We start from the raw sequence: 19,283 nt of genomic DNA, 5'->3' as shown, positions 1-19,283 counted from the left end.
ATCACCATAAGGTTGTGGCCTACTGGTAAATGTTCCTGAGCATCTGTCTCCTTTGGCAGCTATATGGAATCTCCCTGACTCTGCCTACTCTCTCCCTATATCTCTGTTCAGATTTTCCACCCATTTTCTATTCTGCCATAGGCCAAAGTAGCTTAATTTATCAACCAGTAAAGCACCACACACAGGGAAGGACATCCCACATCGTTTCCCCCTTTTCAGTCTAAATAAAAAGGAAAGTTTTTACTTTAACATAGTAAAATTACATATACAAAACAGTTATTAAGCAAGAATTATAGTTACAATATTTAGTCCATTTATATTTGGCAAAATAAGAAAATTACTCTATCATCCATCCTATCTTTGTTAGTCTAAAGCTTTACATCTAATTTATCCTTTATCATAACTAAGGAAGCTATAAATATAGTTATTTGTCTTTAACTCATTAAAGACCACAGAAAGATATAGTATTACCTAAGTAAACAGGAAGTGTATTGCAACCAATACCCTATCAGAAATGAGAGTTTATGGCTAAAATGGGAAATACTGAAAACATACAAGTAGATAAATTGTGCTAATGTACTCTGTTAGCAATTTTTGAAGATAATAGTACTGTAATTGTACATATTTTAGCAATAACATGATTTGACTCAGTATAAATCTAAGAATTATACTTGAAATAACAATACTACTCAATTTTTTACTTACATCTCACCAAGTTTGAAGTTTTAACTCAAGCCCTTCCATGGTAGACAACTACTAGGTAGCTCCTCAATTATAGGGTGTCTGTGTTATCCAAAGAGACTTTTGTTTTGTATAGCATCATTGTTTCACATCCAGTGATTTCATTTTAAAATGTTTTCATTTATCAGAAATATTGGCATCTCGGGACAAAGTCTTCATGTGTTCATGGCACAGGTATGGAGGTCAGACCACTTTTGGGGTTCTGTTTTCTCATTCTACCTTTTGGATCCTGGGGACAGAACTCAGGTGATTAGGCTTAGAAGCAGGTGACTTTTCCCACTTAGCCTTTCCACTGAGCCTTCCTACAACCCCTGTTTTGCATTCTTAGTATGTCAAAAAAATTAATTACATGGAAAGTTATATTAGCAGACAAGATTACATAAGTAAAATAATCATTGATGAATATATACACACATATATGCATGTTCACATTCTCTAACAAAGAGCATAATCTTAAAACTGACAAATGGATGGAGCTAGAAAATATCATTTTGAATGAGGTAACATAAACACAGAAAGACAATTATCACATGTAGTTACTCATAAGTGGTTTTTAAACATAAAGCAAAAGAAACCAGCCCACAAATCACAATCCCAGAGAACCTAAACAACAAAGAGGACCCTAAGAGACACATACATAGATCTATCTAATCTACATGGGAAGTAGAAAAAGAAAAGATCTCCTGAGTAAATTGGGAGCAGAGGGACCTTGGGAGAGGGTGGAAGGGAAGAAATATGTAGAGCTCAATAAAAATCAGTAATAAAAAATACCCTGGAATATAGAATTGAATACAATGAAAATAAAAACACTATGTTTCCATACACAACCAATGGTTTCAATACCAAAAACAAATGCTGATTAATTAGACTTCTCAAAATTTGATATCAGGTTTCTCCTCATTCTAATCCCAGATTCTTTCATTAACATATCACTTCAGAAACTTTGACAGTCACCAAATTTCCAATGAAGCTTATGAGATTCACAAACCTTATGAGATGCAGGTAGGTACACGAGCAAAATGACTGGAGAAAGTCAATGCCATGAGATAAAAATGACCAGTCTTGTGCTCTTGCAAGAACAAAGGGAATATTGGCCACTCCAATGCTTAGAAGGGCAATGCCTAGAAAGTATATTCATCTGAGAGTAAATTCAGCAGCAGCCTAACCTAAGAAATTAAGGAATTTAAAGAAACTGTCCCGTTACCAACAAATACCCATTTAAATCCTATGAAAATGAAACCCCCAGGAACTTAAGAATGCCTAAACACCTTCGAAAGAGGCACATCATGTTAGTGATAGGAAAATATTTATATTTCGTTATCCTTTTAAAGAATCCTGGTAGCACACGGTGTTTGTTTGGAAAAAAGATGAAAGCCATTCTTGGCAGGAATATGGTTGAAACCTTTCCAGAATGTATTTTTGTTATCAATGGAACAACAGAACTTGGTCTTTTCTCAGTTTTACAAAGGAGTGTGTGCATTCACACATTCACACTTCTGTGTCAAATCAAATAAAATGTCTTAACTTTGACTGAAGCCGTCTCCTCCGCTTGAACTTTCCCACACACTGCATGAGAGGGAAGAAAAGATAAAGCATTATGATGGCTGTGTGCATCCACACTATAAATGTCTCTGTGAAAATATAGCTCTCATAAATATTATTTCTTGTATATTATCTGCAACTTGATTATTTACACTCAGAATCCAGTCATGGGGAACTTGTTATTGTTGGTATATAGAGTCATTCCCGTTACTGTGAGGAAGAACCATCGCATAATAAATACTTATATTTGTTAAATGCTTCTTATATGCATAACACTTGGAGTGTTTTTTATACCTGCTTTCTTCGATTCTCACAAGTGAGTAAAGTACCAATGTTAATAATTATATTTTTCAAGAAGGGAATAAGACTAACAGAATTTTAGTTAATTCCTCTAGGTTGTATTGTGGAAAAGTGGAGCCAGGTTTGCGTACAACAGTCAGAGTCTTCTCTACAGCATTCATCCCGCCATCCTTCCTAAGTGATACCGGAGACTTTCTTATTTATATTCCTTCATTAGGAAGTAATTGGCTTATTAGATGGTTCTTTATTTTGAGTTGTTGGAGATCTAACCCAGGATTTTTCTGCTTTGTTTGGTTGGGTTTTATTGTTGTTGTTGTTAACATGCCAAGCAAGTACTTTACCAATGAGCTATAATCAATTCCACCTCTTGTTTCTCTCTCTTTTTTCATTTTGCATTTACTTTTGCAATTATAACATAATTACATCATCTTCCTTTTCATTTTCTTCCCTCCAAACTCTCCCATACACTTTTTCTTGCTCTCATTCAAATTGACAACCTCTTTTTCATTGTTATTATAAGCATTTGTATATGTATAGACATATTCATGTATTTCTATATATAACCTTGTAGTCTGTATAATGTTACTTGTAATTATAACTTTAAAAAATAAACATGCAGTAACATCATGTCCTCAAATCATTTTGTACAATGTGAGCATACACTACTGCATACATTTATAAATGCAATTCCTAGTTGAAGATTAAACATAATTCATCTATTTTCAGTATTCTGCTTAATGTAGATCCTAGAGTCTACAAACTATTGGCTGTAGAATCAAATATGTGTTTTAATGAGGGGCATACTCAGACATACATTGCAATTACGAACAATGCTCTCTCTATACTTTTTTAAAGAACAGGTGAGTTGATTCATTCAGACTAATCGGTTGCCTAGTACATAGTATTTAGAAAAAGATCATTCCCATCATTATTAACTTTTTTAAAAAATTCTTCTCCAAATTCCATGTTTATTTTTCTACAAATATGACCTATCACCTTATCCTACAATGTTTTTACACTTATATAGTATTCCTTATCAGTATAATGTCAAAAATCACTCTCTCTTCTTTCTATCTTCCTTCCTTGCTCTGTCTTCCTCTCTTTTTTTCTCCACTATTATTTTCTTCATTATCATTCTCTCCATTCATCCTCTCTTCCCCCATGAAATATATTTGTTTTAAGTAACCGATATTTAATCAAACAATGAATACTGGAAATAAAGGAAATAGACCCTTCCCATAGACTTTTCCTAATTTTCCCATCGCCTGTGATATCAGGAAATGCTTAATCATATTGATTTCTATACATTTCTTACATCAAAATAATTTCTTTCTTAAATGTTATGGTGCATATTTTTAACCCAAGCATGCACTTGGGAGGCAGATGTAGATAGATCTCAGAGAAGTTGAAGCTAGTTGGTCTACACAATGTGTTCCAGCCCATCTAGGTCTACATAGTAAGACCCTGTCTTTGAAAAAAAACTGCCCAATTTCCATGTTGTTTACTACTTATGAAGTAACAATTTTTAAAAATATAAACGTAATTGTCTAACTGAGTTGATATAATAATTTGGCATTTACAGAGTAACATACAGTTTCATTTCTCTCATGTAGCCATACTTACTGTCTTAGTAAGGATTTAAGTGCTGTGATAAAAACACTATGACCAAAAGCAACTTATGGAAGAGCAAAGGGTTTATTTCATATTCCAGTAGTCCATCATCTAGAGAAGTCATAACAGCAATTCAGGACAAGAACCTGAAGGCAAGAAGAAATGTAGAGCCAATAAAAGAGCGCTGCTTACTGGCTTCCTCAACACACTTTTGTGTGCCATCCAGTGCTGCACAATATTACTTTTGATACATAAAGATATGCTACATTTTTTCATGTTGCGGGAAATTACTTTAACTATGTAAACGTGTGTTACATTTGCTTATGCTGCATTTGTTTAATTATGCAAACATGGTGCTGTTTTACTTTGCCTGCCTAGGGCACCTGGTTGATCTAATAAAAGGCTAAATGGCCCATATCTACACAGAGGCATGATATGTTTGACTGTTGGGCAGAGAGAATAAGTAAGACAAGAGATCTAGGCTCAAAGGAAAGAGAAAGACAGAGAGGTACCCAGGACCAGACAGATAGCCACACGTCAGGCAGCCACAGTGTAGGCCATATATAATGAAAGAAAGCTAAAAATGCCAGAGGCAAAACATATACAAAAAGAAATGGTTTAATGTAAGTAATAAGAGCTAGTGGGACAAACATAAGCTGAGGCCAAGCACTCATAATTAATATGAAGTCTCTGTACCAAGATTTGGGAGCTAGTAGGTATTCCAAAGAAAGGCTGCTACAACCCATGACCACCTGTCCAGGGATAGCACCATGCCCAGTGGCCTGGACACTTTCAAATCAGTTATTAAACAAGAAGATGCCCCACAGACCTGCCCATAAGCCAGTCTAGTGGGGTCATTTCCTCAATGGAGGTTCCCTCTTCTCTTCAGACTAACTTGTGTCAAACTGACAAAAAAAATTAAAACAAGTGTATCAGAGATATTTCCAGATTGTTCTTTGTTGTGTAGACACAGCATGAATTCACTGTAGTTTGTTCTATTCAGTTTGCTTTGAGGAAAAGTAATTTACTTGTACTGATAACACTCTGAGATGCTTTAATGACAGATGGCATTGAGAAGGTCTTAATCACCTCACTGCAATGACAAGAGTGCCGTGCACCTGTGCAGGCCTAATAGCAATGAGACAGACTGCCACCTAACTTGCAATTATGACACTAACATTGCTTAGCTATCACCTATCATGTGTTTGGGGATTTTGTTTAATTAATTATTTTGATGTTTCAATTCTCTCACCATGGTTGTGTAATTTTTATTCTTCTCTCATTTCATTATATTTTGTGGCTCACAACTGACTCCCAGCCCTATATTTGGAAATTCGGCTTTTATGTGAGTAGGAATTTGAGATTCATTCTTTTTAAGGTCAAAGGAAAAAATATCTGCAGCTAAGTTTGTGCACTTGCCAAAGTACAAACATGAAATGAAAAGCGGGGAAAGCATCCAAAAATATGAAAATGGAAAAAGTATTCAAATGCAGACAATTGGAAGATGTCTAGTTTCATCTGACTATGATGTGCAATTCCAACCTTTTGCCATGGATTTCCTCTCTCTCTCTCTCTCTCTCTCTCTCTCTCTCTCTCTCTCTCTCTCTCTCTCTCTGTCTCTCGTGCTTGCCTGTGTGTTGCATAATTAAAGACTGCAGTACAGAAGTAGGAGTGAGTGGAATCCTGAAACTCATTTTTCACGAGTGGGCAGGGAAGAATTCAGTTTGCAGAACTGTAAGGACGGCTTCCTGTAAAGCATCTTGGCTGAGGGAAGAACAAAATAAAAGCACAGAAGCACAGGAAGAAGAGGTCTCACCACATCCAGATGAGAACTTGAAAAGTATTTGGCAGCTCCAGCAGTTCCTGACAAAAGAGCAGCGCTGCAAGGCACAGGCAGATGTCCAAATGGTCCAAGCAGTCAGTCCCAGACCCCCAGGGCAGACTCACAGCACCCATTAAGGACTGGTCCACAGCAGTCTCCATCAACTGAGTGTCTACTGTGATGTATTCCAACTCTGCTTCCAGAGAGCAGCGTGGCTATTTACGACTCTGCTCTTGGTAACCACTGCACTAATGACTTGTTCCTTTAGTAGTCAGGGGAGATTTGAGGAGGAGGAGAGTGGCTTCGTATAGAAAAATATATTAAAATTGTTTCATGAATATAGTCTTTAAAAGGCACTCTGTGTGTCAACTATTGAGGTCCTCCCTCCACCAAAAAAGTTGCCATGGTGATGGAAACTGTGTGTTTGAAGTATTTAAATTAATTGTGGAACCTTAGTCCTAAAAAATGGCAAAGCCCTCCACTTTAAGAAACCCTTATCTAGATCCCATTAAGACACTTGTCAAGTAAATAGTCCAGTTCTTCTGTGCCCACCACATTCTACATGACCACACTCAACCTGTGAAACACTGAGAAAGACCTTATATTTGTGCTGATATATTTTTCATTAAAAAATTTAGTATTTCTGGCAATCATTGTGCAACTTTTCAGATCATGTGTAGAATCTGTATTTATCAAACCTCTGCATCCTATAAACAGTCACTCCTAATTTGATACTCTCTAAGCCAAAAGCTCTAGTGGTTCATTAATTTGCAATTGGTGTTGTGCAAATGTTCTTCCTAACTTCTGTTACTTCCACGGGATTGCTTTCTGAGTTGCATTCCAACTAGCAGAAGTAATTAATTATACTTAGTTCTTGGTTAGTCTTTGCAAATAGCTTCCCAAATTAACAGGAAGATAATATGTACACATCTTTGACTCAATGAGGTGTGGTTTATAAAAACATTTCTTCACCCATTTAATCATTTAAAAAATCACTTATGGGCACACACTTATGAAGAGGTAATGTGAACATCCAGTAACTATGAGGACATGGTTTATCCAACATTACAGTCTAGTGGGTAGATATAGCATGAAAACTAGTGTGCATGTTCAGATGGCATTGTGTACTGCAAAAGAGAACATGTGAGTGGGGGGTAGTCATCCTGACTTGAAGGGAAACAATGGACATTTCTGCAGATAAACAATTCCTAGAAAGCTGTCCAAAGAATATCATAAGCAACTAACATGTGTCAGCAAATTCTGACCAAGTGACATCACAGACAAGCTAGGATCTGCAATGAGCACTTTAGAACCTTAATCTTCTGTATGTTCACAAGCACACAGTGAACTCATAGCTTGAAACATGTTGACCTCAGGGAAAATAAAATGGATCTGCTTCCTAGCTTCTCTTCAGCAAACCCTAAGGCTTCTCCTCTTTGAGTTTCTCCTCGACTTTAAAGTCAGATAGAACCAGCCTGTTTAATGCCTAATTGGTGTGCATTCCACTTTAAGAGGAAACCATTCAGGTTGATAGGTCTCATACCTTTTACATGCTAGAATTAGATTCGGGAAATTTATTTTTATATTCCATTCCTCTTAACTGCTATTCTTCCACAAATGCATACTTAATGTCATCAGTATGGAATCTAAATGCATTATGTATTCACGGTGAAATATCATTTTCCTTTCTTCCTTTTTAGTCCTTAGGAAAAAAATGGGAAAATGAGAGTCCTATAGAATTCATTGTTAATAAAACCCTTTAAAAGGATTTTAATGATTTTCATATTTCAGATTAGAAGACCCTACTTTGGGTATTGTTTTTGTTTTTGGTGTAATCATAAATTTAATTCAGCATTTATTAGCTTTATTATCCATGTACAGTGACACATTGCTACAATCTTAACACACAGAGAGCTGTGGGAGGAAGATTTCGGAGAGTTCGGGGCCAGCATGTGCTACTTAGTTAATTCCAAGCGTCAGATCTCATCTCAAAAAAAAGAAAAGAAAAAGATAGACAAATACCTAAGGCAGAAAATGTTATTAAATTAATGCGTTTTCCCACTTAGATAAATGTGATTATTTATGATATAGAAATCCTAAAAATAAAAATTTATCTTCATGAAATATGAAAATAGGTAAGTGGGAAGAAGTTATATTCTGTTTTCTCTTAGAAATGAAACACATTAGTAAATAGTGGAGTTTTCTTTGTTTTAAGTTAAATTATAAGATCCAATTGTGAGAATACAGATTTTAATCTCTGTATGATTACACCAAAACATGTTCATTGCTTTAATAAGAGAAAGATTATTTGACCGACATAGTCTAATGAAGCATTTAAAGTAATCTCCTAGCAAACCATGAACAAAAGTACCAATTCAGTCTTGTCTCCTCTGTGTACTTTTGACTGTCCTAGAACGCACTGGTAGCCCAGGCTGGCCTCAAACTCAGAAGTCCACCAAACTCAGAAATTAAAGGCAGGCAACACCACCGCCCAGTTTCTATTCTTCTACTCTTGTCTTTCAAAGACAGACAAAATCCATTAAAATCACTTTGACATAAATAAAACTATACTATTTTCATTAGGATATAACAATAAAAGTAATAATCAAAAATGAATGGGAATACTCAATTATTTATAAATATTTACCTAGGAACTAGTATTAATTGGCATTAAATAGCCCTAAAATAACCCTCACGCCACCAAGTAATCCCTGCCAGTATGTGCATGTATGGAAGTTTTGTATATTCCACAAGCTGAAATTATGCCTTCGATATAATATTAATATCATGGCTGACACAAATTGGCTTCTGATCAAAGAGAAACGGTGTTATAACGGATAAAATTTGCTAGTCACAAAGACAATGGTAGCAGTAAGAAGGTCTAGAAATAGCAAAAAGATCTCCTTCTTAATTTTCCTCCTACTGCCCCCAGAGTAAATATGTTCATTCTTGGTACAATTAATTTCCCCAGGAATTCTGCTCTGAGTATCCATAGCTATAGCCTTACCTTCCAGGAACGATTACAATAATATTTTTTGATTATGGATCTTTCACCGAGATGCTCAGGGTGTAACATCACCAATTAAAATACCATTATCACAAACAATAATAACTAGAGCCACATAAAGCACTGCATGGGGATAACACAGCACTGAGCACAAGCACTGGTCATGGGGAGGGGCCTTGACACAGTGGTCCATGAAATGGGAAGTCACGTGATCTCATTCAGAACTTCAGAAACACACCCAAAAGCACCATTAGTTTATGAAGCATAATAATGTTCTTTGTCCTATGTTCTATGTCCGTAGGAGCACTGTTCTTATTTGGGGAGAGGGTTACTAGGAATTCACATTTTTTTAAGTTAGAGTTTGAAATAAAATTCTCAAGTATCAATTAAAATTGATAATAGACTTGCTGACAAGATTTCTGACTGCCCGAGAATGCTATGAAGATTTAACAATTGTGTGTTCCCGTTCACATCCTGCTGGCTATAAAGATGAACAAGTTGTCTGCACCTTTGATAATTTCATGGGAGACTCTGAAGGAACAAAAACAAAGTTGGTTCTCCTACTGTAGAAATTTATAGGCAATGAGGAAATAAAAGATTTTAGTCATGTGTCAAATAATTCACAAAACCCTGCCCACAAATCCAATGTTTTGGCCGAGGCCAAACATTGCTAGAAAAGTGTTTTCTTCGAGGTGGTTAAGGAAATGATTTTCTTTGTAACCTTGTATTCATTGCTAGAGTGATTTTTTTTTTTTATAAAAAAGGCAAATATAATTTTCTTCGTAATCAGTAAAAATCTTTTCCCGAAGTCAGCCCTATATATTATAAGGTAAGCAATCTCTGAAGACCTAGTTTGGGGGACTTTCACAAACTAGACATCACACATACACACCGCCCTGATAGATGAAATTTCCTTGTATGCTTCAAGTCTAATGGCATCCTCAAGAAAGTTGACTACTGGGCTTCTGTTGTTGACCCCGTCTGGGCCTTCTTTGGTTCAGCCTCTGAAATCCAGCTGACTCCGAGGGACACAGCAGTGCCTTCCCTGGCCTGGCTCTGTGAGTGTGTCACTACTTGACTACGTTCAGCTTTATGCGCTGTTATAACCTTTCGTATGCTGTTTGTTGCCCAGGGGTTTCCATTCCTTCCTTTTTTGAAAGAATGTTTTATCGTCTAACTTAAAGTTATATCTGTCTTTATTTCTACTGCCTGCCATGCAGCTATGCCATCTGCCCACGATGGTCGTTAAAACACCTAAGCATGGCTCATGTCCACTTACTCACTTAATTCAGCCAAGTACTTGACATTTGTGAAACAGCCTCATACTGACATAACTTCAAAGCTAGATTTCTGTTAATCACATGATTTATAATTGACATGTGATCTTTGAAAAGTTAAGAGGCAGAGCCAGGGAGAGAGTTCAGTCAGTAAATGGCTTGCTGGACAAATATGAGAACCTGAGTTTGATCCCCAAAATCCTCATTAAAAAGCTATTATGACAGTATGGACTTGCAATCCCCACCAAGAATGCAGACATGTGGCTCAGTGGACAACTAGCCCAGCCTACTTGGCAAAAGACCGTATCTCAAAAAACAAACCAACAAACAACCTAAGGGTTCTGTGTTATTACTTTATGTCAAAGGAAAACACCATTAAAAATAAAAAAAAAAAAAGCTGGATAGCACCATAGGAATGGTAGGAATAACATCCAAGACTAACCAACCTATGGCCACCGTGAGTGCATTCACATAGCTACAGTAGGCATACAAAATGAAAACACAAATATCTGGAAATACACAAAATACCATCTCTCTTTTTTTCTGATGCAATATTACTGTAAACCAACAAGACCATCATGCTCATGGAATGGTGGAAAGTAATTAGTAGTTCAATAAATTTCAGAGTGGTTATATTCTTATATATTCCAGTTCACAAACTTCAAAGGAGTGCTTCCCTGAGGTTGACAGGAGGAAGCACACGCAGAAACGGGTATATTGAATGGAGAGAGTAGGAATGACAACGACCACTCTTCTCCAGCTTCCTTCAGGTGTGTCCCTCTGAGTGTGAGCTTGTATGTATGCATATTTGCTAACGTATGTGAAGGTGTTTGTACATGTGTGTGGTGTGTGCACTGACTTCATGTGTGGATAGCATAAATTAACCTTTTAACCTTGGATGTTGTTACTCAGCATCCGTCCACATTTCTTTTTAAAAGACAGGTCTGAAAATCACTAATTAGGCTGACCGGGATGGCCGCAGTCACCAGGCCTCCCGCTTTCTACTACCACGCACTGAGAATCCGCTGTGACTGGCTTTTCCTGGTGGGCTCTGAAGACCAACCGCTTTGAACACGTCACTGCCAGTCTTCCCTACCCTACTTTCATTTTGTTAGTACCTCGTTTTGCTTTAGTTTAACAAATACTCTTATAACTAAACATGTTGAGCAAATTTCTCTATGCATTCTGTGCATTTGAGTCTCTTACTTTGTGAAGTTCCCATTCAATGCTTTTCCTTTCCCCCATTTCAGAAAGAAAACTGGGGAACTGTATTTGTCCTGATGACTGAAAGGAGTCATTTGAAAGCACCTGGGATTAATTAATTAGTTAATTCCCAGTTAAGGTGATGCTGACCTAATCTACCACTCCAAGGCTTGTTCTAATTCCTCGTTGGTGACTTTATATGAATAGAAGCAATCCATTTTAAAAGCATCCGCTTTTTGAAGACTTTCTGTTTCTGACTAAGAGTGTTGGTGACCATTTAAGAAATATTAATCACCCCTCAAATCATGGAGACAGCATCCTTTGTTATCTTTTAGAAGATATATTGTTTCACTTTCCACCTAGATTTTCAATCCACAGAGCCACGATCTCTTTCTTAACCATTTGAGAGAGGGCTCAAGTTTAACCTTTTTCCATATGGAGATAGAGTTGAGTTGGAAACAGGTATTGGAGAAGTATCTTCCCACACTGGCACTAGGACAGGGCTTTATCATAATCTGGCTGAGCGTTTCTGAACTCCTGTGCTCCAGTCTTGGATCCACGGGTTCTCCAGTTTCTAAGTCCTGACACTATGTGCAGTTCCTACCTGGCTGCTTTTCAAGATTCACTTTTCCATTTTCTCCTGGTCTTTGAATTTGCAATTAATAATCAGCTTGTCAGTTAATACTATAATTGTAATTTTATTATTGGAATTTGATTAATTAATTAGGGTATATTAGATATTATTGCACTGCTGGATCATCTAGTTCATAAACAAAGCACCGCTCTCCAAGCATCTATTCTTTTTTAATTTCTCTCTTGCCTAGTTATTTTTTTTGTGAAAACAATTGTGTTTATTTCATTCAGTTTATTCCAAGGCCAAGATATATTTTCAGAGCAATTCTATGAAAAGTTTTCATTGTAAAGTTTTATTTTTCAAATTTTGTATATATTTCTAAAGCAATCTACTGTTTTCATTGCAGACAATTTTTTTATTCTCCTTGCAGACTTGTCTGTTTATTTATTTGGTCCTGTTGAACTGGCCAGCTCCTGAGGATTAGCTTAATAGGAGAGGGATAATATCATTTTATCTCAATTCTTTCAAAGGGAAACGTCCAATATTTAACCACTAAATTAGATACTTGCTATGGGTTTCTGTTGAGACCTTTTGAAAAATTAAAGAGTTTCCTTTTATTACTGAGGTGCTAAGAATTTCTTTCTATCATGAAAAGATGTTGAATTTTACTAAATGCTTTTTCTGTACATTTCCAGGGATTCTGCTTTGCTCAACAAACATGAGAAATTATCGACCAGCATTTGGACTGTTAATCTGTCATTCTTAGAATTCATAGAATACATATACCACGTTTTTCTTATGTTTACACAGGATGTTCAAATATGAACAAAAATTTCATTACAGAAATAGTAAAACTACACAAAAATTATCTTATTTTCAGGCCCATCTGACTCTTTGGTACAGCTTGCTATGTTCCCTGCCAGAGGGCCATTTCAGTGATTTTCATTTCCTGCTAGGTAGTCCATCATAGTGACCTGGATATTTCACGTCTTTCTTTGTTTCTTATTTAATCAAGAAACTTGCTCTGAATGTCTTTATAGGGGTAGAATTATTTTATAAATATTTATCTGTGTATTTAAGGGTATTTGTGTAAAATAATATTTGTTGTAAAAAAATCTGAATTTTGAACTAATTATTTGTGTATTGACCAAATAAACTGGTTTTGAATTGCATACATGATTTTATGGTGATAGATTCTGTTTGTCTACTTTAAAACATTATTGAAAGGTTTAGTGTCATAAAGAAACAGTTACCCTGGTTCCTGAGCTCTAACGATTCATTAACTTTTCAGCAGTTTCTTCCAAATGATCTACTTTCAACTTTGTTGTGGGCTGAGTTGACAGTAACTGCAGTGACTCAGGGTAGCTCAACATACTGAAAACAAGTGAAGGTTGAGTGCTCAGCTCTAAGCAAGGCATTTATATCATTTCCCATATGACTTGGGGGATGTCTTGGAAGAGGGACCAGAAAAAGAGAATGTAAGAGCTGGAAGACACCACCTTCTGGCCGCAGCAAGCCATTGGAATCATGAATTCATCAAGCTGTGGTTACCATCAATATGTCAGGAAACAAAAAGACATGAATGTGGGAAAGGAAATTGTAACGTGAAGGGGACAAGAGGTGAGAGGAATAATAATGCCTTTTATATTATGTGTGAAAATATCACAGAACAAACTTAATTAATTTTTAAAGTGTTTTTTTTTCTTTTTCTAAGTAACTATAATTTACAATCGGATTTGGAATTGGAAAAGCTATATGCAAAAGCTATGTCACAAGCGTCCTTAGCTGGCAACAGGTTTGCCTTTCTAAGTTTTAGGGAATGGGTCATCTGGGTTAAATAAAAAGCATAATAAGTAGCCAAATGAATTTACAAGCAAGCATTGAAAATATTAAAGTCACCACATATTTTGATGAGGAACCAACAGATACATTTGGGAGTCCATTCTTGCTTTATGTTCAAGTAGATAAAAATGTAGAAGCCAAGCCAAGCCGTCAATTTGGGAGACATTAACATGGCATGTTATTGTCCTGAACAGCCACTCCTTTTTACCAATGTTGTTACAATTCAAAGTAAACATAAAGCATTGCTCTCTCCATTTTTTAAAAATTCTGATAAAAATAATAATCAATTTTGGTGTGGGAAGTCCTTCTGTATATGTGTTGCTTTTTTGGTTAAAAAAGAAGCTGCTTTTGGTCAATGACTTAACAGAATATAGCCAGACTGGAAGATATATANTATAGAGAGAGAGAGAGAGAGAGAGAGACAGAGAGAGAGACAGAGAGACAGAGAGACAGAGACAGAGACAGAGAGAGGGAGGGAGGGAGAAGGAGTAGTCAGAGTTAGTGATAAGCCATGTAGCCCCACTAGAGACAGACGCCGGACAGAACCTTGCCAGTAAACCACAGCCACGTGATGAAACACAGATTGACAGAAACGGGATAATTTAAGATATAAGAGTTATCCAGAAATATGCTTAAGCTATTGAACAAACAGAATTGCAAATAATATAGTTTCTGTGTGATTATTCACAGCTGGGCAGCCGGGAACAAACAAACAGCCTCCCCCAACAATATTTTAATCATTTCATTAAAATATTTGACTTGTGGCTAGGGTGATGGCTCTGGGACTAAGAGTATATACTGTTCTTGCAAGGAACTTGAATTTCGGTCTTTGGATCCAACTTGGTGACTCAACCAATTGTAAATCCCACCCTAGAGAACCCAACACCTCAGGCCTCCAGAGACGCCCACAGTCACATGCACATGCCCGCACACAGATACACATATACACATAATCAAAAGTCATAATAAATCTAAAATCAGAGTTCAGTTGAGTAGGATTTATAAATTTGAATTATATAGTCTTCCAAGCATTGCCTATTAGTTTTGTCTAATTTTGATTCTTTCTCTTACTCTTTAATAATTTTTCATATGTATGCATAGATTATAATCATATCTGCCCCATTCCCTTTCTTCAAATATTTCCTATCTCTCCCAACACACAACTTTCCTGCCTTCATGTCCTCTTTATTTATTTTTGTACAACCTACTACATCCAAGTAGCGATGCTCATGTACACACGTTATAAAATCATTCACTTTGACATTCTTTCTGACCCTTCTTCAATGTTATTCCTAATCTTAAAGGATGGTGTTGATGCAGATGGCCCATCTTCTGTTGAAGATGGTCCCTTATTCTCAGTGATTTAAAGAGTGTTAACCAATGCATGGTACAATTAGAAGCTTCTCTTAGCAAGAGCGAGAGTAGCACAAACTTACAGCTATAAGCATAAATATTTAGAAAGGGGTTTGACAACATGACTATTTATCAAACAAAAACTGGTGCTCCATTTGGGCCTATGACTTCCCTGTCCATTGAGTTTGACCATGTTCATAGCACATCTATAAATTTCCTTCTATAGAGCAGATCTCAAATTCAATCCAAAGAGTGATTATTTACCACTCACAAACAGCCTTTTCATTATTGAACCAGTAGTATATCTTACCTGGCAAGTTGGTATTTAAAGCATTCAGGGTCCTGACCTGGTTAAGACCTTGCAGCATTTTCTCCTCCCCAGCATACTGCATAGCAAGCACCTTCTGTCACTGTGAAAACTAGCTATCAGGAAGAGGGTTTTCAAGACTGATTTTTCCATGACTATAATAAATTGTGTGAGAGCATCAGGCCTTATCAAGATATGGTGGGAAATGATGGGCACTATCAATAGCCTGGATTGTTTTGAGTTCCTCTGGGACCTCCGTGACCAATAATTCTCAAAGAAGTAACTCATGCCTGGTACTGAGATTTCCCTTTAATTAGCTCTGTCTTCTGGAGACACTGGTGTGTTCACTAATGTGGGTACTTTTGCTCAAATTTCTTTTTAAAGCTATATTTTTAATTAGTTTACACACTAGTGGGATTTCACAAGGTTTCTTCATACATCCTTAGTTTTAGTTAATCTTCCCCTTATATCTCTTTTGTTCTCCTTCCCTGTTCCCATCCCAACTTAAACCCAAAGCTCTTAATATTTATGCACTCCAATTCTTTTTATCATGAGCTCCTAGTATGATTTTTTTTGGGTGTCTGGATCAAAGTTTCCCATTTAGTTTTTTTTTTTTTTTGCATTTTTCATTTTGTTTAACCCAGTCCCTGCTCCATCATATCACCGTCCCCACTGTTGTCTACCTGCTCACATCTTTCCACCTGCAGCAATCAATACCTTTCATCTCACTTTCTGACTTTCCCATAGTGACACTGCGCTCACTACTGAAGTGGTCAATATACAGTTGAATACTGGATATTGAACTATTGGTCAATATAGAGTTGACCAAGTAGAAGTCTTTATCATCAAAAATCAGAACTGCGAATTTAGGGAGGAGGCAAACCCTTTATCAATCTTTTCTATTTCAGTGTCTTGATGGTGAAATTGCCCGTGGACCTAATCCATTAGCTTCTGTGAACAAACACGAAGGACTTCACTCTTAACCATAATTTGTTAAAAGTATCCTTCATCCCATTTTAGACTTAGAATCCACACTTGAAAATATGGTAATTATTTCAATAATAGAAGTAAAATTTCCATTATCTATTCCATATAAAACAGCATTAACATCAAAATCAAAAATACTTCAAAAGAAAAAAATCTTAACTTTAAAAAAATTAATTCTGTTTTAGTTGGTTTTAGTGGGTACCCCTTGATAATGGAGTTAGAATGAGGAGCCTAACTGGGAATTTCATTTTCTCAACAGCAATTTGAAAAGTGTATAAGTAAAATTATTTATTAACTAACCAGTATTAGTTAAAGCTACACATCTCATTCATTACTCGGTACAGAAAATTCTAACAAAACTTGGGGAATCGTGTTTACATAAGATACACACAGATCCTGTGCTAGATAGACATCGGCTATGCTGCAAGAGCAAGAACAGAGCAAATGGGATGGCTGTGGGTCTAGGACTGAAGTTCAGCCAATTCTACTCTCAGAAAGGGCAGGATCACACAATCAAATACAGAAACTGTAGATAGAAACTATCAATAACCCACCTTCATTTATTTTAACTTTAGTGCAGTGATGTTTTTATATCTGGAGTTTGTACATGTTCTAGAGAATGAGTAACCTAAGAGCAAACACGACACATGATAGCCTTTTAGAGAGGAGCAGAATTGACTAAGCTATTCAGGTAAGTTTCTTAGAACTACTTCATTAAACTTATACAGAATAAAATCTTAAACTGAATTAAATCCCAAAATTCACATAGTTTCTCTTCCAATGAAATTTCCTCTCTATACATAGAGAAAAGAACTCAATATATTACTTTTTTACTATAAATGCTTTTATAAGGTTCATAGATATTTCTATGTGCATGGACAGCATTTACGAAAAATACTCATTCTAAATGTCAAATTTTATTCCCACAGAATTTTAAAATGTACTAACTTTAACAATCAAATATTTTAAAAGTTGTTTTCTAGAGTTAGGCAAAAATTTATACAAGCATATATATACAAATGTGTGTGTGTGTGTAATCTTTGCTAGAATCTGTTACAAAGATTAAGAGAAACCAAACACAGCATAACAAATTACAATAATATTCCTGGAAGGACTGTTTTTTTTTTTTTTGAAAAGAAATGAACACAGAGTGGATCGTGGATCTGCAAAGGACGAGAGGTGGGGGAGGAGGGAAGGGAAGAGTAGAGAGAGAGGAAACTGAAGTCTGGATTTGACATGTGAGAAAAGAATAAATTTTATAAAACAAAGATTAAGAGAAACAATTATTCTTCTCAATGGATTTGGTTGTAAATAACAAAGTATATTTTGTGGCATTTAAAAATAATTGCACATACATTCTAAACATATGAAAGATCATATTGCAATATTTTCATCTTATTGGTATTGTTCTTACCACTGACAAACTGCTCTCTAAAAAGCAGATATTTCCTGATATGCAATGAGAGAACGTTGGCTCAATTTAGTATTCAAGTTGAAGTCAATTAAATCTAGCTGAACCTCATGACCTACCTATTTCTCAGAGTGAACCACTCCCTCTCTTACACACTTGCACCTAATTTGTTCTGTAATCCTGCCTGTGAATCCCAGCTTGTGGGCAGCAGTGGCAAAGACCTTTAGTCTCAGCACTGGGGAAGTACATCTCTGTGAGTTTGAGGCCAGCATGGTCTACAAGAGCAAGGTCCAGGACAGGCTGCAAAGCTACAGAGAAACCCTGTCTCAAAAACCAAAAATAAACAAACAAATAAAAAAATCACATTATTTGAGTCAAAGGTTTGGCTTCTAAAGTTCCAGTTTCATTTTCCTCCATATGGATACCTCTTTTCTCAATACTACTTATAGAAATGACCATATTTCCTATGAATGCATTCTTTGCATTTTTATTGGAAGACAGTTAACTGTTTGTCCATGGGTCAACCTCTGGATCTCTTTTGTTGTCCATAGGTATCTTTGTTTATTTCAATGTTATGTCTATGTCATCGCTATGATGACACTTTTTTGGCGTAATTTGAAGTGAGATTGCGGAATGTCTTTTGTTTTATTTCTTTTATTCAACATCACATTGCTTATTCAAAATATTTTTGTGGTTTGGTACATATTTTGATATTATTTCTTCTACAATTTGAAGAATGTCATGGTCATTTTGACTGAAATTGCAACCTTGGTCCTACTAAAAATTAAAAAAAAAAAAACAAAACTCAACCAACAGATAGAAAAGACAACATACAGAGAAAAAGAAAGTGTTTACAAACTACATCTCTAACAAGGAGATCATATAAAAATATGTAAGGACCTCCAAATCCTTGACAGGAAAATCAGCAATAACAATAATAATAATAATAACAACAACAATAATAATAATACAATTTAAATTCATAATATACATTAAAAGAATGAAATATAGAAAAAAGTGCTCATCATCACTAATTGCCAGAGAAATGCAAGACAAAATCACAGTGACACCATCTCAGCCAACACGGAGGGCAAAAGTTCAAAGAAGAATTAATGTGTGATCTCCAGCTATGCTTCTCCTAGGTATACAAATAAAGGAAGGAAAATAAACATATTGAAGAGGCATTTGCTCTCCCACATACACTGCAGCACTTCTAATAACAGCCAAAAACTGAAAAACAAGCCTAAGTTTCTAGTATCTCGATAAATGAATTAAGAATATCTGCATAGTTGATGAACTACTATTC

Source organism: Alexandromys fortis, unplaced genomic scaffold (genome assembly GCF_014885135.2).
Source record: "Alexandromys fortis isolate MF-2015 unplaced genomic scaffold, M_Fortis_MF-2015_v1.1 scaffold_37, whole genome shotgun sequence".
Classification (NCBI taxonomy): Eukaryota; Metazoa; Chordata; class Mammalia; order Rodentia; family Cricetidae; genus Alexandromys; species Alexandromys fortis.
Note: the sequence above shows the minus strand (reverse complement) of the source record.